The sequence below is a fragment of the Neophocaena asiaeorientalis genome, unplaced genomic scaffold, assembly GCF_003031525.2.
Source record: "Neophocaena asiaeorientalis asiaeorientalis breed wild unplaced genomic scaffold, Neophocaena_asiaeorientalis_V1.1 scaffold418, whole genome shotgun sequence".
Taxonomy (NCBI): Eukaryota; Metazoa; Chordata; class Mammalia; order Artiodactyla; family Phocoenidae; genus Neophocaena; species Neophocaena asiaeorientalis.
The window spans coordinates 5,510,223-5,537,401 of NW_020175731.1; the positions used below are offsets into that span (position 1 = coordinate 5,510,223).

A 27,179-nucleotide genomic window follows, 5' to 3' on the forward strand; every position below is an offset into this window, starting at 1 on the left:
AAAAAAAAAAAAAAAAAAAAAAAAAAAAAAAAAAAAAATCCATAGAACTATATAACATAGAGTGAACTTAATATAAACTATGGACTAGTTAATGATAATATATCAATACTGGTTCATTAATTGTAACAAAAAATTGTTTTGTTAATTATAACAAATGAGTCACTTTAATGCAAGATGTTAATAATAGGGGAAACCGAGAGGGTGGGTTGTGAAGTGGAGTATGTATCTGAAATTTCTATACTGTTTGCTCAGGTATTCTATAAATGTAAAATTGTACTAAAAAAATATTTTTTAAAAAACAATACATTGGACTTCTCTGGGGGTGCAGTGGTTAAGAATCTGCCTGCCAATGCAGGGGACACAGGTTAGAGCCCTGGTCCGGGAAGATCCCGGATGCCGCAGAGCAACTAAGCCCGTGCGCCACAACTACTGGGCCTGTGCTCTAGAGCCCACGAGCCACAACTACTGAGCCCACATGCCACAACTACTGAAGCCCATGCGCCTAGAGCCCGTGATCTGCAACAAGAGAAGCCCACGCACCGCAAGGAAGAGTAGCCCCCACTCACAGCAACTAGAGAAAGCCCGCATGCAGCAATGAAGACCCAACACAGCCAAAATTAAGTAAATTCAAACAAACAAACAAAAACAATACATTATGTCCAAGTGGAATTTATCCCAGGAATGCAAGGCTGGATTAACAGTAAAAAATCAATTAATGCAATTTATCATATTAACAAACTAAAAGAAAAACCATATAATCATCTCAACAGAAAGCACATTTGACAAAATTCAACATCCATTCCTGATAAAAATTCTCAACATAATAAAAATGAACTTCCTCAACCTGATAAAAAGTGTCTACAAAAACCCGACAGCTAACACGACTTAATGGTGAAAGGCTGAATACTTTTCCCCTAAGATTAGGGAACAAGACAACAATGTCTACTCTTACCACTTCTATTCAACATGCTACTGGAGATTCTAACCAATAAGATAAGGCAAGAAAGGAAATAAAAGTCATACAGATTGTAAAGAAGTAAAACTATTTTTACTCACAGATGACATTATTATCTGTGTAGACAATCCACTGGAATATATAAAAACAGCTACCAGAGCTAATAAGTGAGTTTAACAAGGTTGAAGGATACAAGATCAATATACAAAAATCAATTGTATTATTATATACTATCAATGAACAATTTTAAATTACCATTTACAATAGCATCAAAAGCCATGAAATCCTTAGGGATAAATCTACCCAAATATATGAAATACAGGTATACTGAAAACTACAAAACATTGCTGAGAGAAACTAAAGAAGACCTAAATAAATAAAGTGATTTACTGCGTCCATGGATTGGAAGACTGTGTTGTTAAGATGTCAGGTCTTACCAAACTGATCAATATCTTAAAAGCAATCCCATAAAAAAGTCCCCCAAAGCTTTCTTTTAAATAAAAATTGACCGATTCTAAAATTCATTTGGAAATGCACAAAACCTAGAATATCCAGAACAACTTTAAAAAGAACAAGGTTGAGGAGTCCCTGGTGGCGCAGTGGTTGAGAGTCCGCCTGCTGATGCAGGGGACACGGGTTCGTGCCCCGGACCAGGATACAGATGACGAAAGCACATGAAAAGATACACACAACATAAGTCATTAGGAAAATGCAAATTAAAACCACATCAAGATATTACTATACACCTATTAGAGTGGCTAAAATTTGAAATCCTGACAATACCAAGCATTGGTGAGGATGTGGAGGATTTGAGGGAAAGTTTATACATAAATAAATAAAATCAGTGAAGATTCTACATACATATAATAGGAGTTCAAGAAGGGAAAACCATGCAGTGTGACAAATTACAAAAAGTACAATTCCAGAAAATGTTCCTAAAATAAAAAGGATTGTATATTGAGAAGGCACACTATATGTATCTGAGAAAGTAGACCCAGAACAGCTAATAAATATCAAGATATATTTCATTAAACCTATTGGACAATAAAAAGAAAGAAGAAAATTCTTTGGGCTTCTAGCCAAAAATGACCAAGTCACTTCTATATGAAATAACATTAGAGTGTCATAAAACTTTTTAATAGCAATAGTTTATGCTGAAAAACAATGGCATAATATATTTAAAATACCCAAAGAGTCTTCCTTGGTGGCTCATCCACCTGCCGATGTAGGGGACACAGGTTCGAGCCCTGGTCTGGGAAGATCCCACATGCCGTAGAGCAGCTAAGCCCGTGCACCACAGCTGCTGAGCCTGCACTCTAGAGCCCGCGAGAACAAGAGAAGTCACTGCAATGAGAAGCCCGTGCACCACAATGAAGAGTAGCCCCCACCCTCCACAACTAGAGAAAGCCCACGCACAGCAACAAAGACCCAAGCGGCCAAAAATAAATAAATAAATAAATTTATTTTAAAAATAAATAAAATACCCAAAGAAAGAAAATGTGAGCTAAAGATTTTACATCCAGGCAAACTGGATATAAATTTTTAAAAAATATTTTATTTTATTTTATTTGCTTCGTTGGGTCTTCATTGCTGTGCACGGACTTTCTCTAGTTGCAGCCAGCGGGGGCTTCTCTTCGTTGCGGTGTGTGGGCTTCTCATTGTGGCAGCTTGTCTTGTTGCAGAGCACGAGCTCTAGGCACACAGGCTTCAGTAGTTGTGGCACATGGGCTCAGTAGTTGTGGCTCGTGGGCTCTAGAGCGCAGGCTCAGCAGCTGTGACACACGGGCTTAGTTGCTCTACGGCATGTGGGATCTTCCTAGACCAGGGCTAGAACCCATGTCCCCTGCATTGACAGGAGGATTTTTAACCACAGCACCACGAGGGAAGTCCCAAACTGGGTATAAATTTGAACTTCAAATATAAACATACAGTCAAACTCTTAATCCTGGAACTCAACAAAACAAACAACCCAATTTTAAAAATTGGCATAGGACTTGAATATGTATCCTCCCCAAAGAAGATATACAAATGGCCAATAAGCACATGAAAAGATGCCCAACATCACTAATCATTAGGGAAATGCAAATAAAAACAACAATGAGATAACACCTCACACCCATTAGGATGGCTATTATAAAACAAAATAACAGAAATAGCAAGTGTTGGTGAGGATGTGGAGAAATTGGAACCCTTCTATAATGCTGGTGGGAATGTAGAATTGTGCAGTTGCTGTGGAAAGCAGTATAGCAGTTCCTCAAAAAAAAATTAAGCATATAATTACCATATGATCCAGTGGTTCCATTCCTGGGCATATATCCAAAAGAAGTTAAAGCAAGGACTCAAACAGCATTATTCACAATAGCCCAAAGGTGGAAGCACCTCAATTGCCCATCCATAGATGAATGGATGAACAAAATGTAGTATATACATACAATGAAATATTATTCAGCCTTAAAGGAAATTCTGTTACAGGCTACAACATTGACAACCCTTGAAGATATGATAAATGAAACAAGCCAGACACAAAAGGACAAATATTGTATGATTCCATATGTATGAGTTACCTGGAGTAGTCAAATTCACAGAGACAGAAAGTATAATGGTAGTTACCATTGGCTTGAGGGAGAGGGGGAATAGGGAGTTATTGTTTAATGGGTACGGAGTTTGAGTTGAAGATGAAAAAGTTCTGGAGATGGATAGTGGCGATGTTTGCTCAACAGTGTGAATGTACCTAATGCCACTGAACTGTACACTTTAAAATGATTAAATGTTAAATTTTACGTATATTTTATCACAATAAAAACCACTATTATGATCATGCAAGAACCTAGGAACCTAATTAGGAAATATAGTTTCCACGAGACTGTCCTTAAAAATCTAATACCCCTCATAGGGGGCACAGATGAGTAAACAAGGTTGCAGTGGAATGTAACAACCAATACCATGTGCTAGATACTGGCTCTAAGTGCTCAGGGCAAAGATTTATTTGTTTATATAACAAATGACTACTAAGTACTTTTGTTCTGTGCCAGTACTGTTCTAGGTGTCAAGGATATTGCACTGAATAAAACAGACAAATGTCCCCACCTTCATGTAGCTTACCTTATCGGAGTAGAGAGAAACAAGTAAAATGTACTGTATGACAGATGGTAATAAGTGCTTGAAGAAAAATTAAGCAAGGAAAGAGGTTAGCTAGTAGAGAGTGTGGGGAGGGATTCACAATCTAGTGATGGGAAAGACATAAACAGATACTTCTTAAAAATCAAGATGAATGTTCCACAAAGAATATATATGGGACTTCCCTGGTGGCGTGGTGGTTAAGAATCTGCCTGCCAATGCAGGTGACACGGGTTCAAGCCCTGCACCACAACTACCGAGCCTGTGCTCTAGAGCCCATGAGCCACAACTACTGAGCCCATGTGCCACAACTACTGAAGCCCGTGCGCCTGGAGCCCATGCTACGCAGCAAGAGAAGCCACCGCAATGAGAAGCCTGCGCACCGCCACGAGTAGCCCCCGCTCGCCACAACTAGAGAAAACCCACGTGCAGCAACAAAGACCAAACACAGCCAAAATTAAACAAATAAAATTAATTTATTAAAAAAAAAGAATATATATGGAATATTTTATGGATGGACCAAGGAGGGGCATCTAATCTCACCTTGGAGAAGGGGAATATCAGGGAAGTTGTTTAGATAGAGCAGTGTCTGATATGAGTATTAAAGAATGCCATGAAGGGGCATTAATAGAAAGGAGGAGGCAAGATCAGCAGAAGGAGCAGCATGTATAAATACCAGGATGTTTGAGACACTGTGGGGCATCCAAGGAACTGAGTAATTCAGTGTGAGGAGAGAGAGGAGGTGGGCAGATTGGGGCATTATGGGCCATGATGTGGAGTTTGAATTTTATCTGGAAGTCTATGGAGAACTATCAAAAGATATTAAACATGGGGCTTCCCTGGTGGCACAGTGGTTGAGAGTCCACCTGCCGATGCAGGGGACACAGGTTCATCCCCTGGTCTGGGAAGATCCCACATGCCGCGGAGCGGCTGGGCCCGTGAGCCATGGCCGCTAAGCCTGCGCGTCTGGAGCCTGTGCTCCGCAACGGGAGAGGCCACAACAGTGAGAGGCCCACGTATCACAAAAAGAAAAAGATATTAAACATGGAAGTGACACACTTGTGTTCTACTTTGGAAAGGTCACCTTTTGTTGCATGGACCTGACTGAAAGAAACCAAGACCAGAATCAGGAAGGTATGACTAATGAATCCAAAAAGAAATTATAAGATTGAATTAAGGCACTGGCTGTAGGAATAGAGAGAAGACCCATCCGAGAAATGCCTAGGAGCAAATAAATACAGTTTGGTGACCAACTGGATATGAGATTTTGAAGGACAGAGACATCAAGGATGATGCCAAGGTTTAAGGCTATGATGACTAGGTACCATTCACTAAATTAAGGAGTGCAAAGGAGAACAAATTTAGGGTAAATAATAATTCTATTTAAGACTTGTTTATTTTGGACCACTTGTGGACATCCAAGTGAAGCTGTCCAGTAGAGCACTTCTGGAACTTAGAAAAAAACTCTGGGCTGAAGATGCAGATTTGGTAGTATCAGCCTATAGTAGATAGATGAAACCATGGACCTGGATGAGATCATGAAGGAAACTTGAGATTCAGAAGAAGAAGAAGGCCAAGGAAGGAACCAGAGGGAAAACACCTAACTCATGGGACAGGTGGAGGTGGAGGAAGAGCAACCCAGTACAAAGGCTATTAAGACATAGTCAGAATTAGGAGAAGAGGACCCGGAAAGGATGGCATCACAGAAGCCAATATCAAAGAGCTGTTCAAGTGGGAGGGAGCAGCCACCATCAACAAATGCCAGGTAGCACTTATCACACCTTGTTACTTACTTGACTTCCCTGCCAAACTTGAGCTCTGCGAGGGCATCTGTACTTCTTACCTTCATATTTCCAGCTCTGGGTACACAGCAGATATTTAATAAATATTTTGTCGAATAAACAAAGATTAAAGCTAAAAGAATTCATTGGATTTGGTAGCAAATAGGTAACAGGTGACCTTGATGAGAACAATTTTAGGAGAGTGGTGAGGGTGAAGCCATAAAGCAGTGGGTTGAGGTATAAATGGGATATGAGAAAAATAGAAGAATCTTTTCAGAGGTTTGGCTGAGAAGAGGAAAGGATAAAACAACAGCTAGGAGTCAAGTAGGGCAGAAGGGACATGGGAGGGTTTTAGCCATATGAACCTTTTATTTTTTTTTTAGCGGTGGTAGATACCTGAATAGAAAAAGAGGAGAATTGATGGAGGAAGTATGTTCTGAAAGTGGAAAAGACAGAATCTAGACCTTGGGTGGAAGAAAGACATAAACATGTAAATAGTTGAATAAAAGTAAAAGGTTACAAATATAAACAACTATGCAAGAACTCCTGTTTTTTGGAGACTGTGGGATTTGAGCTGGGTCTTAAAGTATGTGTTAGGTAGATGGAGAAGCAATGGGAGGGCATTCTACATGAAGGGACTGCCGAGGTAGTGCTTTGTAATAAAAAATAATTTAAAAAGAGCCCCTGGATCTTTTTCAAGCCATGCTTCAAATTTTTCAAACGGAAAATTTCAGCCATTGTTTCTTTTAAATATTTTGTCTGTCTCCACCTGCCTCTCCTTACCTTCTGGAACTCCAAGTACACATATGTTAGGCTGCTGGTTGTTGTCCCATAGCTCACTGATGGTCTGTTCATGTACTCCAGTCTTTTAGTCTTTGTGTTTCATTTCGGGTAGCTTCTATTATGGTCTTCAAATTCACTGATCTTCTCTTCTTGCCACGTCTAATCTGCTGTTAATCTACACCCCATCCAGTTCACTTTTTTTTTTTGTAAGCTTTTTTTTTTAAATTAATTAACTAATTTATTTTTTGGCTGTGTTGGGTCTTCATTTCTGTGCGAGGGCTTTCTCTAGTTGCGGCAAGCAGGGGCCACTCTTCATCGCTGTGCGTGGACCTCTCACTATCACGGCCTCTCTTGTTGCAGAGCACAGGCTCAGTAGTTGCGGCTCACGGGCCTAGTTGCTCCGTGGCATGTAGGATCCTCCCAGACCAGGGCTTGAACCCGTGTCCCCTGCATTGACAGGCAGATTCTCAACCACTGTGCCACCAGGGAAGCCCCCAGTTCACTTTTCAACTGTAGAGGTTTTACTTGGGTCTTGTTGATACTCATGCTCATGCTTTCCTCCAACTCCTTGAACATATGGGATATATTTATAGTAGCTGTTTTATGTCTTTGTCTACTAACTCCACTATCTATATCATTTCTAAGTGTGTTTCTATTGATTTTGTCCTCATATTGGATCTTATATTCCTGCTTCTTTGCATGTCTGGTAATTTTTTATTTAATGTCAGACATTGGAAATTTAACTTTTGGAGGGCACTGGATATGTTTGGAATCCTTTAAATATTTTTGTACTTTGCAATAGGATGCAGTTAAATTACTTGGAGACAGTTTGTTTTCAAGACTTGCTCTTAAGCTTTGTTTGGTGGGTGCAGAACAGCTTTTAGGGCTAATTTGACCCTTCTATTGAGGCAATATGCTTCTGAAGTCTCCCTCAGTTTCTTATGTGTTTGGAAGCCTTCCTATTCTAGCTAGTGGAAACAAACTATTCCCAGATCTGTGTGTACTCCAAGGATTGATCCACCAGCTCCTTTCCAGTGGTTTCTTCTCCAGTCTTGGTAGTTTCCTGAAATCTATGTGCCAAGTATTATTCAACTAAAGACTCAAGGAGAACCTCTGTGTATATCTGGAGCTCTCTCATTGCAGCTGACTTCTCTCTAGTACTCTGCCCCATGAGGTCTAGCTGCCTTAGCATCCCTGAACTCTGAACTCTGTCGCTCAACTCAGGAAGATCACCAAACCTGCTGGGATCACTTTCTCTGTGCAATGGCCTGGGAACTCCTCAGGCAGTAAGCTGAAGCATTCATCAGGCTCATCTTGGGCATTTTTGCTCCTTTTTTGCAGAGATCTCTCTGTCCTGAACTGCCTATTTTCCAGTGTCTGAAAACGAGTTTCATAGATTTTGACCAGTTTTTTAGTTGTTTAAGGAAAAAGGGTACATGTGGTCCGTGTTATTCCACCACAAGCATAAGTGGAAGGTCAGTGTGTCAACTTTAGGCCCTTAAAGTTAATTATGTTAGCTCCTGGAAATTCAGCTAGCACCTAGAACAGTGCTTAGCACATAGTAGGCATTCAATAAATTTTTTTTAATGAATGAGATCCTGTTTCCTCCCAACATTGTCCTCAATGAACTTTTCCCTTTTAATTCAAACCACTTTCCTAGTATGCCAAAAGCATTATTGATTCTCTCCTCCGAAATACAGACTATCCTTTTCTATATTCATCTTGGTATAGTTAACATTCATCCATATCATTTCTAAAATGTTTAGGAAAAAAATAAAAGATCCTAAGAGAGGGCCTACATAAACCATAAGTGCCTCTAGTTAACTTCACCTCCTGGTAACTCCTTGAGCAAAATTTCTAATCAGTTGTGTACCCATCAAATGGTGATCTAATCCAATGGAGTAAATTCTCCTCAGAGGAAATGCTTCATATGCCTCATCTGCCAAAATAATTTAGCCTGGCCCTGGTCTAACTCTGTAATTTATGGCCCGAAGAGTAGGAAGTGCCAAAAAATGGCTAGTATTGGCACATTGACTCTGTTACTTCGAGGCTACCAGGCTAAGTGCTAAAAACAAATGTCTTGAGTGAAATCTTCTCCTAAACCAGGTCCTCTTTTAGAAGGAGAAAGTAAATTAAGTTCAAAGCTAATAACTGTATTAGTACGTAATGGGCATTTGGGCTTCTTCCATCATCCCTACCGCTGGGCTTCTTTCATCTCTATTAGCACATTTGCCCTTTGAAAAGTAGCATGACATGACAAGAGTGGAACTACATATAACATTCCAGCACTAAGAGGAAAAAAATCTCTTTTTCCCCCATTTTTTATAAATCAGATGTGGAATTAAATGGAAATACCTTTTTAAGTGAAAATAATTTTGGGGGGTAAAATATTCTCCCCAAATTAGAATGGAATATGGTGTTAGGTAAGAGTGCCACCTAACAAGCCACGGCATATGTGACTTATTACTGCTGCTTTTAAAGGGAGCATTTCCCAACTTATTGCCCTTGTTCTACATCTGTTTTTCACTCTGGAATAATGAATATGGATCCTTTAAGTCCTAGAAGAAATTGGCACCACTTAAAGTAATTTTGCTGACAGTCCCAGACTCCTAGGGCTTATCACTAGCAAGATAGATTCATGCCTAGAAGAATGGTAAGTTTGAAAGGGTTTTGGATATTTCTTTTCAGATTTTGATGGAAAGAGCAATGGGTCTGTTTACTTAGGCTCACCGTTGAGTCAAAATTAAGCCACAGGGGCTTCCCTGGTGGCACAGTGGTTAAGAATCTGCCTGCCAGTGCAGGGGACATGGGTTCGAGCCCTGGGCCAGGAAGATCCCACATGCTGTGGAGCAACTTAAGCCCGTGCACCACAACTACTGAGCCTGCGCTCTAGAGCCCGTGAGCCACAGCTACTGAGCCCTCATGCCACAGCTACCGAGCCCTCGTGCCACAACTACTGAAGCCCATGCACCTAGAGCCCATGCTCAGCAACAAGAGAAGCCACCACGATGAGAAGCCCGCGCACCGCAACAAAGAGTAGCCCCCACTCGCCACAACCAGAGAAAAGCCCATGCACAGCAATGAAGCCCCAATGCAGCCAAAAATAAAAAATAAAATAAATTAATTAGTTAAAAAAAAATTAAGCCACAAATCTATTTCCTGATTTTTCTGGAGGATAATATGTTAATATTTGAAAAATTTCTTCTGTATGAGCTATCAAGTCAAAAAGTATTTCTCATATACACAAGCCTCATAATACGATACATTTCTAGAAGTCCATGCCTCTCTTCAAACTACTCCCTTTAGACATTAGAATCTGAATGGGAAAACAAGTAATTTGATAGAGTTTCTTTCCTTTAAGTAAAAGAATTTAGGGCTTTCCCTGGCGGTCCAGTGGTTAGGACTCAGCGCTTTCACTGCCATGGGTCTGGGTTCAATCCCCGGTTGGGGAACTGAGATCCCGAAAGACGTGTGGTGCAGCCAAAAAAAAAAGAATTATTTTAAAAATTATGGAATACTCCGCCCAAACAGGGCAATAAAGCAACGAAAGTAGTAGCAAAACAAAGCTCTTTAAAAATTAATTATTAGATGGAAATATAGTTTCATTTTACAGATGAAAAGTTCTGAAACATTTTGACCACAGCTTGTGAGGTTAAGAAGGGGAAGTAACATGAGAATGAGAGGGCTGAGTTTAATTTATTTTCCCCTCATTTTGTTTGCACTAGTAATTTGAGGGAAGAGTTTTTCAATGCTGGCTGTAATTATTAGGCCAAGAGATTTTAGTTGACGTAAGGTTGCAACATTCAGTATGCAGGAAAAACAGAACAAATCAAAGTCAAAATAAGTTTCTCCTCCTGGAGCTATTAGATGAGTGGGAACAGCTTGTACACTAATTGCACAGATGAAGTCATCTTTGTTGTACCAATATTAAAGGCTTGACATAAGAATCTTTCAGTTCCATCTCGCTCTGCTGTGTAATGTTAGTGACAGGTATTTAAGAACTGCCTGTTCTGTCCAAAAGGTCCAGTGACTACTGAGTACTATCCAGAGTGTCTATGTACATAGTTAACACTGCTCCCAACTGCTTTGAAGCACAGCAGAATGTCCATGTGGCAGGCACAACTCAGGTTGTAAGTCTCCCCTTTGGATTTCGTAGTCATCATTTAACTTTTGAAAAAAAATTTTTTTTCTCACACTTCAAAGACAGTGAATAAGATTTTGCTTTTTTTTTTTAAGAGGCCACTTTTATTTAAAAACAAACCTACTTGCTTCCTAAATGCAAAGGGACTTACAAAACATAGTAAAATATTTTACATGATGTCTCAGAACCTTCTTAAGTTTATTTTCTTTGTATAATCAGTTCCATTTGGTGGAGATTCCTTGATGTTATTTCACATTCTGTTAAGTGCTAACACACACCAAATTTATAGAATGATAAGGGATTGTTGGTGTGAAGCAGGAAGGTTCTGCAAAATTAGGCTAAAGTTCAGTATTATGATCAAATGTTTACAATTTCCATTAACCCACAAGGAAAAAAAAAAATTGGAAGCCCTGTAGTTGAATTCAGGAATGCCCTTTCTGAACAATTACTTGCTGTTCACCAATGTGAAAGCAAAATGATCCTTCAAGTACTCTGGTTTGAGAATTTGCAATTGTTATTTGGTGTTCTAATAGAAGAGATATTGGCTCCAAGCTTTGCAAGAGGGGGGTATTTTGCACTAACCTCTTCTTTAGAAAGGTTGAGTCTGTTTAAATATGTCAGACTACAACTTGCCATGATATGAAAGATATTAATATGACACCTTCTCTGCTCCTTATCTTTCTTGCTTTTTAATAACCCCAAGTAATAAACTCTTTCAAATTTTTTATATATATAATTTTTATAATATGCAAACTGTACAGAACACCATGGCCATTAAAACAAGCTTACAGGTGCACTAATCTCCCTGGAAACATTGAAAGGCAGATAAACAATTCTGGACAATAGACATGAATACATTAACCTGTTTGAATTTCTTCCTAGCACACATGTTGACAGCTTCCCTACAAGAGAAAGGTTCAGAAAAATCAGAGGAGATAGAAATATTTTATTTTTGCAATAGAAAATAACACTGGACTTTCTATAGTAGTTCTGTCCAATAGAATAATATAAGCTACATAAAATTATTTTAAATTTTCTAGTAGCCTCATTTCAAAAAGTATACTTTAATAATACATTTTATTTAGTCTAATAAATCTAAAAACATTATCAACATATAACCAACACAAAAAGTATTTATGAGATATTTTATGTTATTTTTCTCATACTAAGTCTTTGAAATCTGGTGTGTATTTTATACTCACAGAAAATCTGAATTTGGACCAGTCACATGTCAAATGCTTAATAGCTACACACACCTAGTGACTACGGTGTTGGACAGAGCAAGCCTATAGCGTAGTACATATTCACTGTATTTAAAACAAGAAATAGAGTCACTTCAATGGAGATCTCTTGCAGATTTTCCTTGAACTTTTCTGAAGCTCCATTGGTCCCCCCAAGGACTTGACATATTCCTGTCCAGAATAATTATGCCTCAGGTGCTCTGTATGCTATAAGGAACCAGGTCAACCTGAAGCTGGTGGTATTTTGTTGGGTTTCTGTGCGAGGGTTTTCTCTAGTTGTGGCAAGTGGGGGCCACTCTTCATCGCGGTGAGTGGGCCTCTCACTATCGCAGCCTCTCTTGTTGCGGAGCACAGGCTCCAGACGCGCAGGCTCAGTAATTGTGGCTCACGGGCCTAGTTGCTCCGCGGCATGTGGGATCTTCCCAGACTAGGGCTCGAACCCATGTCCCCTGCATTGGCAGGCAGATTCTCAACCACTGTGCCACCAGGGAAGCCCCAAGTAGAAGTTTTTTTAAAGGTGTACTTGAAAGCTATTTGAAAATAAGGATGAACAGTTTTTAATATAGTCATGTCAAGAAGGGATGTTGACCTTTTAACTTCTTTTTGTGAGCTGAGTCCACGTAAGCCCTCATTTTGTAAGTATTTGTTATTCCTTTAGTGTTTTTCAGGGCAGTTTCCCATTCATGCTTTTTACAGCAGAGCTATCAACAATTCACTCTCACATCTCAGCATGTCCCAAGTCAAACTCATCACCATCTCTTTAAATCCGTTCTTTTGGACTCTTCTAGTTCGTTCTGGAAAGGACATCACTTGGAGTTATACCCAACGTGTCCTTCTCCATTGCTCCTGACAACAAATAAGTTGCCATATCCTCTTATTTACCTCTACAGTGTCTCGGACAATCATTCCCACTCTGCTATTCTCACTGACAACATCCTAGTTCAGGCCCGTGTTGCCTCCCATATACCCTTGGAATCACCTCCAGTCCTGTTTCCCTTTAACTCCTAGATTCCAACATTTATCAAGATTTCTAAAGCCCAGCTCAAAGCATGTCACCTCCCAGCTCAAAAACCCTCAGTTCCTCCCCATTACCTAATAAAGTCCAAATTCTTTAGCCTGACATTCAAAGCCCACCCGTGCTCTGACCCCAGTATAATGTTATAATGTTGTCTCCTTACTCCCCTACACGTACTACAGCCAAAATATACTAATTGTCCCCCCAATACGCCCTGCCCATCCTAGCATCTGGCCTTTGTCTGTGGTGTTTTTGTCTCTTCTTACTTCCCTGACTGCTTGCTGATTGAAATATGACCCCATCCTTCAAGTCCCAGCCAAAACCACTACCTCTTCCATGAAGTCCTTCTGGATTTTCCAGCAGGAAATAATCTTTTGGTCCTTGTGTATACTTTTTTTGTATTTTTATTCTGGTCCTTACTACAGCTTACGTTGTAAATTTGTTTGTGTGTGTACGTGTGTCAATATCTTGTATATTCTCAGATTATAAAGTTCATTTCATTGATGAACAGATATTTATTGAGTACCTACTAGGTGCTAGTGCAATACAGAAAAAGAGAGCAAGCTGGACATAGAGTATCCATTTTGAACGACCATCCTACAGCACCTAGCATGTACGTTGCACTTTGTAAGCACTCAGTGAATCCTTGTCGAATACATGACTAAATTCCTAATTTTACTGAAAAATGCATTTCCAGAAAGTTTTATTTTCAGACCAGAAAAGTAAGAATAGGAATTAAATTGAAAGGGCTTCAGAGAGGCTGAACTAGGAGTTCACAACATATATGTGTTTGTCTCTTGCACAGTTTAGCCATGGAGACCCTGGCAAGCCCTCACACAGAGCCCTTTGCTCTCTGTTTACACACATCTTTAACAATAATAATCATGACAACAACCACAGCGAGCTTGAGTATTTGATTTCCAAGCTCGTTTCAGATGAGAAGCAGCAAATTAGGAGCAGGGAGTAGAAATGGCACAATCAGTCACACTGGCATCAGTGAGACTGACAGTCCAGCAGCAAGGGATGACCCAAAAAGGCTAAAAAACAAAACAACAATTAAAAAAAGAAACCCAGCAATCTGCAGCCATTTAGAATAGGGACAAACAGTTCTGCATACCTCCAAAGGGCTGTAGGGCTTCTCAGTGTTATAGCACAATAGTACTTTTAATGACAGCCTCAAGTCATCAAGCTGGATTATGTTTATAATGCTCTATTTTAGAAGGCAGGGAAGATTAATATATTGGAAATGTTTCCATTCAAGATAATTAAAACTCAGCCATCTATTAAACTCACTTATCCAGAACGACTCTCTCCGACCCCCACCCGCAGGCTCTGGAGCCAGAATTTTATTGTACTTCCTTGCATTACTTGATTCATTTGCCTCAGAACATTCGTTGGCTCTTGCATCTAGTTCAGTTTTCATTCAATAAGTTTTATTCCCATTCTATTTGCACATTCTGCAAGGGCCAGTGGAGGACACAAAAGATTTGAAAAGTCTAGACCCTAGGCTTGTCTTGGAGATGCTCAAGGTCTTGTTGAGGAGATAAGACCTACATCCTTGAACCAACATAAGGACACAATAGAGAAATGCAAATAAGTGTATTGTGAAACAAACTTTGCAATGAAGGGTCATTTGGGACTTGATCCTTCTTGACTAGAGCTAATCAAGATTTCTTAGATATGAGACTCTGAGCCAGAAATGGAAGATTTAGGGTAAAGAAAACAGCACAAAGAGGAACGCAGACCAGAGGCAAGAGAGAGTAAATTGTGTGCTGGCGATTGTCAAGAGCCCACCTGGCAGACTGAGGCTGAGGGCCCTGCTTGGGAATAATATGAGATAAGTTTGAAGCATTCCACCGTTTTGTACAAATCCCTGTCATCTTTCTAAAATCACGTCTTAGTCTGCTCAGGCTGCCATAACAAAATACCATAGACTGGGTGGCTTAAACAAAAAAAATTATTCTCACAGTTCTAGAGGCCGGGAAGTCCAAGATCAAGGTAGAAGCCAATTTGGATTCTGGTGAGGGCCGCTTCCTGCCTTGCAGACAGCCACGTTCGGGCTGTGTCCTTACATGGGGCAGTGAGAGAAAGCTCTCTGGTGTCTCTTCTTATAAGGACACTAATCCCATCATGAAGTACCCACCCTCATGACCTCATCAAACTCTAATTACCTCCCCAAAGCCCCATCTCCAAATACCATCACATTGGAGGTTAGGCCTTAAACATATGAATTTGGCAAGGGTAGGGGGTTGTGGATGGGGACCCAACATTCAGTCCAAAACAGGTCATATGAATGTAAATCCCTGCATCTTTTAATTTTTTTTGGGGGGGGCTGCATTGGGTCTTCGTTGCTGCGTGCGGGCTTTCTCTAGTTGTGGTGAGCGGGGGCTACTCTTCATTGCAGTGCGCGGGCTTCCATTGTGGTGGCTTCTCTTGTTGCGGAGCATGGACTCTAGGCGTGCAGGCTCAGTAGTTGTGGCTCGTGGGCTCTAGAGCACAGGCTTAGTAGTTGTGGCCCACAGGGCTTAGTTGCTCCACGGCTTGTGGGATCTTCCCAGACCAGGGATCGAACCCGTGTCCCCTGCATTGGCAGGCAGATTCTTAACCACTGCACCACCAGGGAAGTCCCCCTGCATCTGTTGAAAAGCTCAAAAAATGAAGTTTGATATACAGATTGGTATTTGTCTTCACTCATGTCATTTTACTCGAGAGTTTACATAACAGCTAGTTGCAAGCTACAAAACTGACTTGATTTGCTTTCTCTACATTCATTTTCCAAAAAAAAAAAAGAAGAAAGAAAACCGGAAATGTAAAGTTCTCCTTTGGTTAGAAGCTCTGGACGTATTCTACTTTTAGAAGACATCATCCAGTGTATCTGAAGCTTTGGATGATGGTTAACAGATTGATGAGTAATTGCATATAAACACAAACAATGGGCTGAAACTTTCTACAGCTTGTTAACTGGTAAAGACTGGAGATTTATCAGCCTGTTAAAACGAGGTTCTGATAACTGTGCTTTTACCTTTCTCACTAGACTGTAAACTCCGGGAGGATGGGGTACGTGTTTTCCCCAGCATCTAGACCATCACCTACCACAGAAATGGGACTTAGTGTTAAGTGAAAAACTAAATAAATGACTGGATGCAAGACAAATTAATTTGTTAACATTTGACTAAAGTAAACATATATTTCTCAGAATTAACTTCGCCTGAATTGGCTGAGATGCTTATGACTGGTGGATTATGCCTATTTAACAAATTAAAAGCAAACCACAAAATCAAGGATTTTAAACTAATTTTTTCCCAGACATGTTCATTGTAAATCCAATACACATATTCTGTTGAACTGGCTGCTTTGTGTAATTGAGAGCCAATTTCAACGTTCACATGACAATGAAAACCTCAAGCTTAAATTTATTAATACGTTGCCTTGGCAGAACACCAGCCCTCTTAATAGCAAAATATGGAGAGAAAGGATATTAGTCTCCAAAGACTTCAGTTTGATTTTGAAAATAAACTGATGTTGTTCTTTAAAGATCATTCATAAGGAGACATAACTGTGGAGATGTGGACTATAAAGAAATTTAAATGAAAAATAATTCAAAGTACAGAGAATCAGAGTTTCAGCATGGTATTTGGTTGGAAGGCCCAGGGATCAAAATATTTAAGTGCTTTAGGTCCCACCTTAGCAATTCAAATCCTGAATAGTTGCTAATGCATCGATCTGATAACTCCTAATCTAGACATACTTAACAAATAATTTGCCAAACACACTAGGATATGGAACAGAAGAACTACATATTCAACCAGGTGGATCCCAGAAAAGAAGACTTCATCATTTCTAATAACCATGGTTGCCATTTATTTAGCACATACCAGGTATCTGTCTAGCACTATGTCAAGTGACGTACAGACTTATCTAATCCTTACAAAATCCCCATTGAGCAGATGAGGAAACTAAGGCTTAAAAATATGTTAAATAAATTACTCCTTAATTGATTACTCCAAATCAACAAGCCTGTAAATGGCAAAGGCACGATTTTAGCCTTTGCTATTGACCACTCCGTTTTGTTCCACTGCTTCTCAAAAGATGGTCCATGAACTGGCAACATGAACATCACCTGGGAACTTGCTGGAAATCAGTCCCGAACTCCACACAGGCTTACTGAATCAGAATCACTGGCTGTGGGACCTAGGAATCTGTTTTAACCAGCTCTCCAGGAGATTCTAATGCACACTGAATTTTGAGAAGTACATCTCTATTCTATTCTATTTCTCCAAACTTCAGCAAATATTTATATTTCACTTTTCCAGTGCAGCTTCTTACAAAACCCAGAAAATTAATATCATTCCTTTCTTTGTTTGAATTATGTGAACAATAGTCACTGGACTAGAAACCTTAATTCCTACAAATAGAATATATAAAATGAGCCCCAAGGAAAACAACCCAATGGCATTATTATCCATCTAAAATATGAACAAGGGCTACAGTGATTGGAATTCTTTCAAGACCTGACTACACATATTGGTTTAGGATTAAAACAGTAATCACTTAGCTCATTCTAAGCTTTAACAGATAAAATAGATTTTTAATATAAGCTCAGAAAGAGTATCTTGCCAAGAGGGCAAGAGTAACCATCCGGTGTGCTGTGACAAAAGTGAAATATAATATATGTAAAGGGCAATCAGAATTCCAATCTATTGCTATGAATGATTGTCTTGCCAGGTAATGAAATGTATTGACATTACTGCTGAGCTGTCATTGGCATGTTATACAGACATTGAGATTTTCTAAGCAAAGTTACTGGAAGTCATTCAAATATTTATAATGGTGTAATGGGTGAAATGGAGACTTTCTCTTTCAAAAAAAAATTTGTTCCAAATTCCTTGATGAGAAAATATTTGGAATAAAGCACAATAGATTTATATACAGACTTATATGGCTGAAATTGATTTTTGTTTCCCTGGGAATTTAAGAATCTTTTTAATAGTTGAGAGCTGGTGTACAGCTGCAAGAGGTTGGCTTAATACGGAGCCAATATTTATGCTTTCTTGATAGAACAAATGAGAGTTCTCGCTCTGTTTTCTATCTTACTTTTGTTGAAAGCCTGGCAACACTGGGATATAATACTTGCTTCTTCAAAATGTTTCTAAGTTGTTCACTGTTTTGTATTTAATCTTGAAGCTGCTTTATTTATAATATTATTAAACCTCAAAGAAACACATGGTGGAAGAGAATGGAGAAATTCTGTGATTTCACTGTTTTATTCTTCTTTAATAGAATTTATATGAAACCGAAAATCATTCAAGTTTGTGTTTTTATTTTCAAGGAGTGTGTCCATGCCTTGCAACAGGATGCCTTAAACAGATGAGTAAATCACAGTACACAATAAATTTTATGGCTGGAGAAATTATTTCTGAGGAAATCTCCCTCTAACAGGTGAGTGAAGATTTATGTAGATATTTGTTATCTCTATATCTAAATAAAGCAAGCACAGTCTTGAAAAAATACAAACATATTTTTGTCCAAATGCAGATCCAGCACAATTGCAGCCAGTACCCTCTACTTCTTAATAATTTCTAGGTTTTCTCTAGCCTTACATATTTATTCTTACTGCTTACCATTTGCCTACTATATTGAGGATCTACTAAAGGCCAGTATTATGCTTGTGTTTTACCTGGATATCATATGTACAGGTGCAGTACTCTGACATATGGTAAGCACTCAAGCAAATATTATTATCTACATACAACTGCTGGAAACAAAATTTGCCTGTAGACAAAGTAATTGATGCTTCTTGGATCCTAGGTCTCACTAGCAGAGTTTTGACATCAGATAATACCATCTTTTAGCATGCATAGCAGGAATCCAACTGGTCAGTGTAATGTAGTGGTTAAAATCATGGACACTGGCACCAGACAACCTTGGTTCCAGTCCATGTTCTACTGCTTATTACCTACGTGACCTTGAACCAGACATTCAGCTTCCTATGCCCCTGTTTCTTATCTCGTAGAACTGTTGTACAGATTAACTCAGAGAGTGCTTGGAAAAGTGTTTGGTGTGGGGTAGGTGGACAATATATGGTAGCCATCATTGTTATTCTCTGGGCCCATTTCATCACCTGTAAATGGATGCAGTAAACAAGCAGACCTTATGGAATTTCTGTTACGTGGAAGTCTAGAGGTTCCATAAGGTCAAGAACCATGTACGTCTTTTCACTATTGGATCCTAGCTCATAGCATAGATTCCTGGCATACAAATAAAAATTTAAGTGAATGAATAAATGAAATAAATAAATAAATAAATAAATATATATATATATATATATATAAAGCATTCGGCACGGTGCCTGACACATAGCAAGTATTCAATAAATGAGGGCTGTTTTAAGTATGCTTAACTATCTTGTGGACTCCCTTAATACAGTTTAGTTCAAGCCAGACCTCTGTCCATAATACTGCGAAATTTTCAGTGGGAAGTCTTCACTCCCTGGAACTAAGACCTCCAGGAAGCTCTACCCAGTGGCTTTATGGAATAGCTCCTTATGCCTTGACTAGAAAGGAGTTAGTGGTAAGGGCATTGGGCCAGAAATCCAGGTCAAGTCCTGGCTTGATGATTTCGTAGCTGTGTGGCCTTCACCAAGTCATTTCACCTATTTGAGTCTGTCTCCTCAATTGTAAGATAAATGGTTTGGATTGAAAGATCCTCTTCTAATTCTGGATCTCTGTAATTTCAGAAATTATATCATAACTCTTTGTTCCTGAATATGTGAACAATTTTTATGACTTATCTCTCACATATGTAGCATGCCTATTATACACACACATGCACACACACACAAATGTGTATATATGAGTCAGCAATGCCTGCTGTGAATTTTTCATCCAATACAGGGACTTCTCTTCTGGAACAATGAATTCCTCTCTCCATTTGTATCTTTCTTGTTGATGCCTGGTTGTGAATTAGACAGATTTGGCATCCATATTAGATTAGAACTGAGAAATGTTCTAAAAGGAAGCCTTGATTAAGAAAAATTAATGACTTATTTTGTCCATTCCAGCCCAATGTAATTTTCCTCCTCCATACTTATCCAGTTTTTCTTGTTTGTGCCAATTATATGCCAGATTTTGAACCTGAGTCTCTCTCATCAGAGTCAGTGAACTTTCTACTCTACACTGTCTTTCAAACAGCTGCTTGCCTTGTCAAATCCCATCAGTCTAAACATCTCCCTGGAAGCAGATCTGTTTATTATGTTTATTTGAATTCCGCCCTTCCAAACACACACACACAGTTGTGAACATAATAGGTGTACAGTAAATGTATGTTGAGTAAATGGAAGATAAAAAGGACACACTGGGCCTTCTTCAGTTTTGTGGCCTCATTTCTCTCCTAGAATTCTTTTTTTGGATCAAAACAGGAAGTGGTAAGGTTGTCACATGAATACAAATCACTGAGTTGTGACAAGTGCCAAACTGGCTCTAAGGCATCAAGGAAGTCAAAGCTTAGTCCTCTCTGTTTCTTTCCCAGCATTCACAGGCCTGAACATCAATCACCCCATCCTATGCAGCCTCTGTAGACAGCCGCCTGGTTAGCCTGGCCCTAACCAGGCCCAGGGATCCCTGAACTTTTCATATTCTACACCAAAGAGTTTTTGCTGGGCTTATTAAAGTATATTTTGGGAGAGGTTGATTAGCTCTTTGGTTTTGTTACCACTCATATATATTTCGAAGACTGCAAAAATAAAAGATTGAACAAGCCATTATTTCTGATCATGGAGATGAGAGAGCTCATACTTAAACGAGAATAATAAATGCAATTTTGGAATCTACTGGATACTCTTTTGAAAAGTAGGTAGTCATGATCAATCTAGGAAGGTTGCATTAAACTTAGCATTTGAATTAGGCAAGTTCAAACTGACAACTGTAGTAAGCAGTCTTCAACTTCCAGAAGCTTTACATAATAAAAGTTTATTGCTGACTCATGCAATAGTGTAACGCAAGTATTCTTGGTTAGCCAGTGATGCCCCAAATAGTATCTCAGGGATCCAGGTTCTTTCCTTTTTGTAGTGCCACCTCTTCTAGATCTTCAGGCTTCTCCATTAAACTGCAGAAGGAAAAGAGAGAGATTGGAAGAGTGGAATATTAAGCAGAAAGTTTTTGTAGACCAGGCTTAGATACATATCACTTCCTGCCCACATTTTATTGGCCAGAATTCAGTCATATGGTCACACCTAACCGCAGGGAAGGCTAGGAAAAGCAGGCTAGCTGAGTGCCCAGTAAGAAAAGGAACTGGGGTAAAGTGAACTCACAGCAGTCTTTGCCACAGCTCTACATGTGTACTTCCCATCCAACATCATGATGTTAGCAGTGTTCCATGTAAAGGGCCAATAAATGGTTGCTCTTTTTATAACTAGTACATCTGATAAAATCTAATAACCATTATCCGAGAATATATGGAGCAAAGCCAAGTGCTAATTGTGGGGCTATGATAAATAAGACATGACCTTGGCCCCTAAGAATTTTGTACTGAAATAGAACTGTCAACCAACTCTTTCTTCTTTTTCTTTTTTTTTTTTCTTTTTTTGGCTCTGCTGCGTGGCTTGTGGGATCTTAATCCCTGGACCAGGAATTGAACCGGGGGCCCCAACAATGAGAATGCCGAGTCCCGCCAGGGAATTCCCTTTTTATCTATTTTTTTCTTTTTTTTCTCAACCAACTCTAAAATGGAGAAGAATAAAGTAAGGATAGAGGTGAAAGTCTTTTGTAGCATACATCTTATTATATGTCTGTCTACCATAACTTTAAGCCACTCAAGACAGACCTGATAACACGCCTTTGTGTTTATGGTCTTTATTCATTGCCTGGCATACAGCAGGTATTATAGAAGTGATTTTCTTTTTTTTTTTTTTTTTTTTTTTTTTTACTTTTTAATACAAATTATTTATTTTGGGCTGCGTTGGGTCTTCGTTGCTGCGCATGGGATTTCTCTAGTTGCAGCGAGCAGGGGCTACTCTTCATTGCGGTGCACGGGCTTCTCATTGTGGTGGCTTCTCTTGTTGCAGAGTACGGGCTCTAGGCACACAGGCTTTAGTAGTTGTGGCTCACAGGCTGAGTAGTTGTGGCTCATGGCCTCTAGAGCACGGGCTCAGTAGTTGTGGCCCACGGGCTTAGTTGCTCTGCGGCATGTGGGACCTTCCTGGACCAGGGCTCGAACCCATGTCCCCTGCATTGACAGGCGAATTCTTAACCACTACACCACCAGGGAAGTCCTAGGGCAGTAGATCTTAACAGGGTTGTGTGTATGCATGGGAAGAGGGGGATCTGTCTGATTTACCTCTTATTGAGTAACAACTACCCTCAAACTTAATGGTTTAACACAATCATTTATTTTGCTGATGATTTTGTAGGTCAGGAATCTGGGAAGGACTAGGCTAGATAGTTTTGTTCCACATGGTTTTAGCTGTAGTGGCTGGGCCTAGAGGATCCACTTTCAAGATGGTTCCTTATTTACACGGAGTGCCTCAGTGTTCTACACATGGGGTCTTATACTTTGAGCTGCTCCGTATGGCTTGGGTTTCTCCTGTCATGGTGGTCTCAGGATATCTAATCACATTTCTTACAAGAGGCAGAAGTTAAAGTTACCAGGTCAGTAAAGGGCCATGCCCAGAACTGGCAGTGTCACTTCTATTACATTTTACAGGAACTAACCACATTCAAGAGGTTGAGAAATAGATTCTACCTCTTGATGGGGAAAATGGCACAGTCACACTGTGGAAGGGCATGTTGGATGGGAAATATTGAGGATCATCTTTGGAAAATACTAACTGCTACAGGAATGTCCATCCAAGTCACCTGAGGAACTTTTTCAAATTATGGTCATTATGCTTCCAAGTTTTAAATAGGTTCCATGGGATATTCTGATACCTATCCCCAGCTCAGACCCAGTAGTGTAGAACAGAAAGAAAAAGTGGCTCAGGACCGAAATGTAAAAAGAACAACTCTGAATAGGGAGTTCCTGCTGATAGACCAGAGATGAAATAAATGAGCTAGAGGCATGATGGGAGCCAAAGGAGGAGATGATTTCAAGGAGGGTGTGGTCAGAAGCACCAAATGCTGTAGAGACGGTGAGAATGAGGAGAAATAGGCAGAGGCTGACAAATATGGCTTTGAAATCTCTCCAAGCGTCTCTGAACTCTGTTTCAGTTGGGATTGGAATCCAGAATCAGAAGCTTACAAACTGAGTCTGCAGCCAGAATAGGTTCCATTTTGTCCCCCCAGTAGTTTGGCTATCCTCATGAAACCCTATTTGTAAGGACTGAAATAGCAGTTATCTGACAGCAGTACACAATCTGCAAATGAGAAAAATTGTGACAGACTTTACAGGTAGTTAAAGTGTGAACTTCAGGAAAATGGAGACATTTCCCTTCTGCTCCTCCCTTTTATCTTTGCAAGTAAGCTCTTTGGCAGTTAGTTTGGTGCTTTTCTTTGTTTGGGATATCAAGTCAGAATCAGTGTATCAGCTAGCTCTTGCTGTATAACAAATCATCCCAAAGTCAGTGGCTTATAATCAGGGGTCTGCAAACTACAACCTGTGGGCCAGATGCCTGTCTTTGTAAATATAGTTTTATTTAGACATGGCTGTGTCTGTTCATTTACATATTATCTGCCTTATGTGTTTATCTGTTTTTTGTACTACAGTAAACAGAGGGGAGGTACCACAGAGCATATGCCTCATTAATTTATAATATTCACTATCTAGCCCTTTTAAAAAAAAGGTTTGCTCGATTCTGCTTAAAAAATAAGTATGTATTATTGCTAATGAGTCAGCTGGGTAGTTTTTCTGGTCTCAGCTAGGCTCATTCATGATCACCTGTGAGCTCTGATGCTTAGGCTAGGTTCTGTCATATGTCCTGGTTGACTGGTTGTTGGCTAGTCTGACTTTAGCTGGAGTAACTGGGATCTTCCTCTGTGACTTTTCATTCTCTAACAGGTTAGTCTAGGCTTGTCCTTATGGTGATAATAAGATTCCAATAGAATAAGTGGAAACACGTAAGAACTCTTGAGATCAAGGCTCCAAAGTGGCACACCATCACTTCCACCACATCCTACCATTCCACTACATGTGATATTGACCAAAGCAAGTAACAAGGGCAGCCCAGATTCCAGAGGCGATGAGAGAACCTGCTAAGTTATAATTGCAAAGATGTTGATACAGGGAGGCATGAAGTATCTGGGCCATCTTTGCAACCAATCTACCGCATAGAGTATAGAAAGCACACCAGGCTGGACTTGAGAGGACTAAGGTCAGATCCTGACTTGGCTGTAAACTCACTCTGTGACCTTACACAAGTCACTGAGTCTCTCTGGGCCTTAGACTCCTTAGCTCTGAATTCTACATTCATATTACAAAATGCCATATCCTCTTCTTGTTTGCATTCAACAAATGTTTATTTTCTTGAAATATTTTTTAACGAGACTCGAAAATACTCTCTGTTTTCTAATGTGGTATTACTTGGGGCCAGCATAAGCGAAAAACATCTGCTTTTATTTCATTCCTTTGACAGGGATTCTAAATATTTGTAATTTACATGAAAAAAATTACAAAGGTCATACTGGGTTTCTTTCAAATATGAAGAAAGAGAAAAGGTTTTGCAAATGAAAGTGATAGAAGCCACCTTAGCAGGAAAATAATCTGAAGATGGTGTTTGCTCAGAATGACTCAAAATCCCCAAGTCCTTGCCTTTACCAGGAAGTCCTGATAGGTAATATAAGAGAGATTTAGGTTAATAAACTCTCTGGAAACTGCTATAAGAAGGGTTATGATGACTGGGTTTGCTTTATGCTTGTCAATCCCTTTCCAAATGAAGCTAGTAAGAGTGGTGTAAGCCCGGATATTCCCGGATCAGCCATTGGGAAGATCCTCAAGCAGTATCCTTCCTACCCAGCCCCCAGCAGGGCTCTCCAGGCATCTGCCTTCAGCAAGGCCAAGGCTAAAACAGAGTTTACACAGCTGGACCTGGGTTTCATGTAGATCTTCATTCTTTGTAATCTGGTTCTCAGTGCTACTTTGGGATACTTCTGAAGATGGGGAGCTAATTTAGCTCCAGTCATCAAGCAGATTACTAATCAGCCCTCTCATTTCCAAATCCAGACCCTTTTACTTCAGCCTGGTCCCTTCCTCCATCTCCCTAGCTACTACTCGCTGTCCATTCCCAGCTTCATGTCTTGTTCATATTTTCCCTTCCTCTTCTTTCTCCTTCTGTTCCTCTTATTCAGATCCTGATCAGAGGACTTCCCTGGTGGCACAGTGGTTAAGAATCCACCTGCCAATGCAGGGGGCTCGGGTTCGATCCCTGGTCTGGGAAGATCCCACATGCCACGGAGCAACTAAGCCTGGGCTCCAAAACTACTGAGCCTGTGCTCTACAGCCCGCATGCCACAACTACTGAAGCCCATGTGCCACAACTACTGAGCGTGCGCTCTAGAGCCCATGAGCTACAACTACTGAGCCTGTGCTCTAGAGCCCGTGCTCCACAACAAGAGAAGCCACCGCAATGAGAAGCCCGTGCACCACAACGAAGAGTAGCCCCTGCTCAGCACAACTAGAAAAAGGCCGCGTGCAGCAACGAAGACGCAACGCAGCCAAAAAAAGTCCTAATCAGAGTTCAGAGCCAGGCCAAATTCTGCTTCTCCCTGGAGCTTCCCCTGCCAACTTGAGGCCTCTGTGACCTCTCCCACAAAGGCATGAGTTACCCAACAGGCAGGCTGAGTATGTGCACAGAGCAGTTGTAAGTCAGGGTTCTCACCCCCCACCTTAACACACACACACACACACACACACACACACACACACACACACACACACACTCAGTGAATGTATCCAGAATTTTGAAATGGAAAATCTAGAAAAAATTTATTTTAGCATATGCAACCTTTGTGACATTTCAAGAAATAACATTTATTCTGCATTACGTGGGGAGGAGGGGCACAAAAAGGGGTACTTTTTTCAGTTTAGGGTCTTTAGAGTTCTTAATTTTGTACTGATCTCTCCTCTGAGATTAAATTGCGCTTACTGTGTTTTCCACAGACTTTGGCATTTAATCGTATGTGTATGACCTAGTGGTTGAGTATGTGGAATCTTAACTCTATCACCCACTAACTCTGTGACTTTGGGCAAACTATTTGTGGCAGATAGTCTCCAATCAAGGCTGTCATCAACCTCTTCCCTCCCTGCCACTCCTCCATTGAGAGGTGAAACTTGTTTCCCCTTCTCTTAAATCTTGCTGGGCCTGTAACTGCTTTGACCAACAGATCATAGCAGAAGTAACATTCTGAGACTTCTGAGGCCAGGCCTTAAGCAAACTGAAAGGTTCAATTTTTTTCCTCTTGCAGTGCTCCTTCTTGGAGTCCAGCTGCCATCCCAGGAGAGGCAATGGAGGAGCATGGATGTACTCTGGTGAGCAGTCCCAGCTCTGCTCCCAGCTGACATCCAGCACCAATTGCCAGCCCTGTGAGCAAACCATTTGGATGTTCTAGCCTAGTCGAGCCTCCAGATAAATGCATATGGACATAGGCAGACAACATCACATGGAGCAGAAGAACTGCCCAGCTGAGCCCAATCAACTCAGAATCATGAGATATAATAAAATAGTTGTTGCTTCAAGCCACTAAGTTTTGGGGTGGTTTGTTATATAGCAATAGGTCATTGAAATAGTATCTAACCCAAACCTAGATTTGGTTTCTTCCCCTGTAAAATGGAGTCAATAATAGTACCTATTTCATAGGATTGGTTTAAGGATCAAACAAGATGAAATGTATGGTAAAGTGCTTAGTGATGTTATGCTATCTATTTATGTTATGTTCTAATTACTACATTATTTTATTTATTTATTTATTATTTATTTGCTGCACCACATGGCTTGCAGGATCTTAGTTCCCTGACCAGGGATGAGTCCTAACCACTGGAATGCCAGGGAATTCCCTGTTTTTAAACATGCAAGGAGAGGCTCTGCCACTGATTAAAAGATTTCGAGAATCAGAGTGCAGGAGGTAGTGGGGCAGGAGAGAAAAGAAAGATATAGAAAATAAATGGTACTAATACTTATTGGTAACCTACTACGTGCCAGGCCGCACACTAGGTTTTTACA

At 40.1% G+C, this 27,179-nt stretch overlaps 1 long non-coding RNA gene across 1 annotated transcript in view; it reads left to right on the forward strand.

Moving 5' to 3' along the window:
* The window catches only part of LOC112391056 (uncharacterized), a 44,187-nt gene that overhangs the window by 4,512 nt on the left and 12,496 nt on the right, over positions 1–27,179 (forward strand). The window contains exon 2 of the long non-coding RNA XR_003001391.1: positions 18,363–18,472. This is a non-coding gene — a long non-coding RNA (uncharacterized LOC112391056). The remainder of the gene's footprint in view (positions 1–18,362; positions 18,473–27,179) is intronic.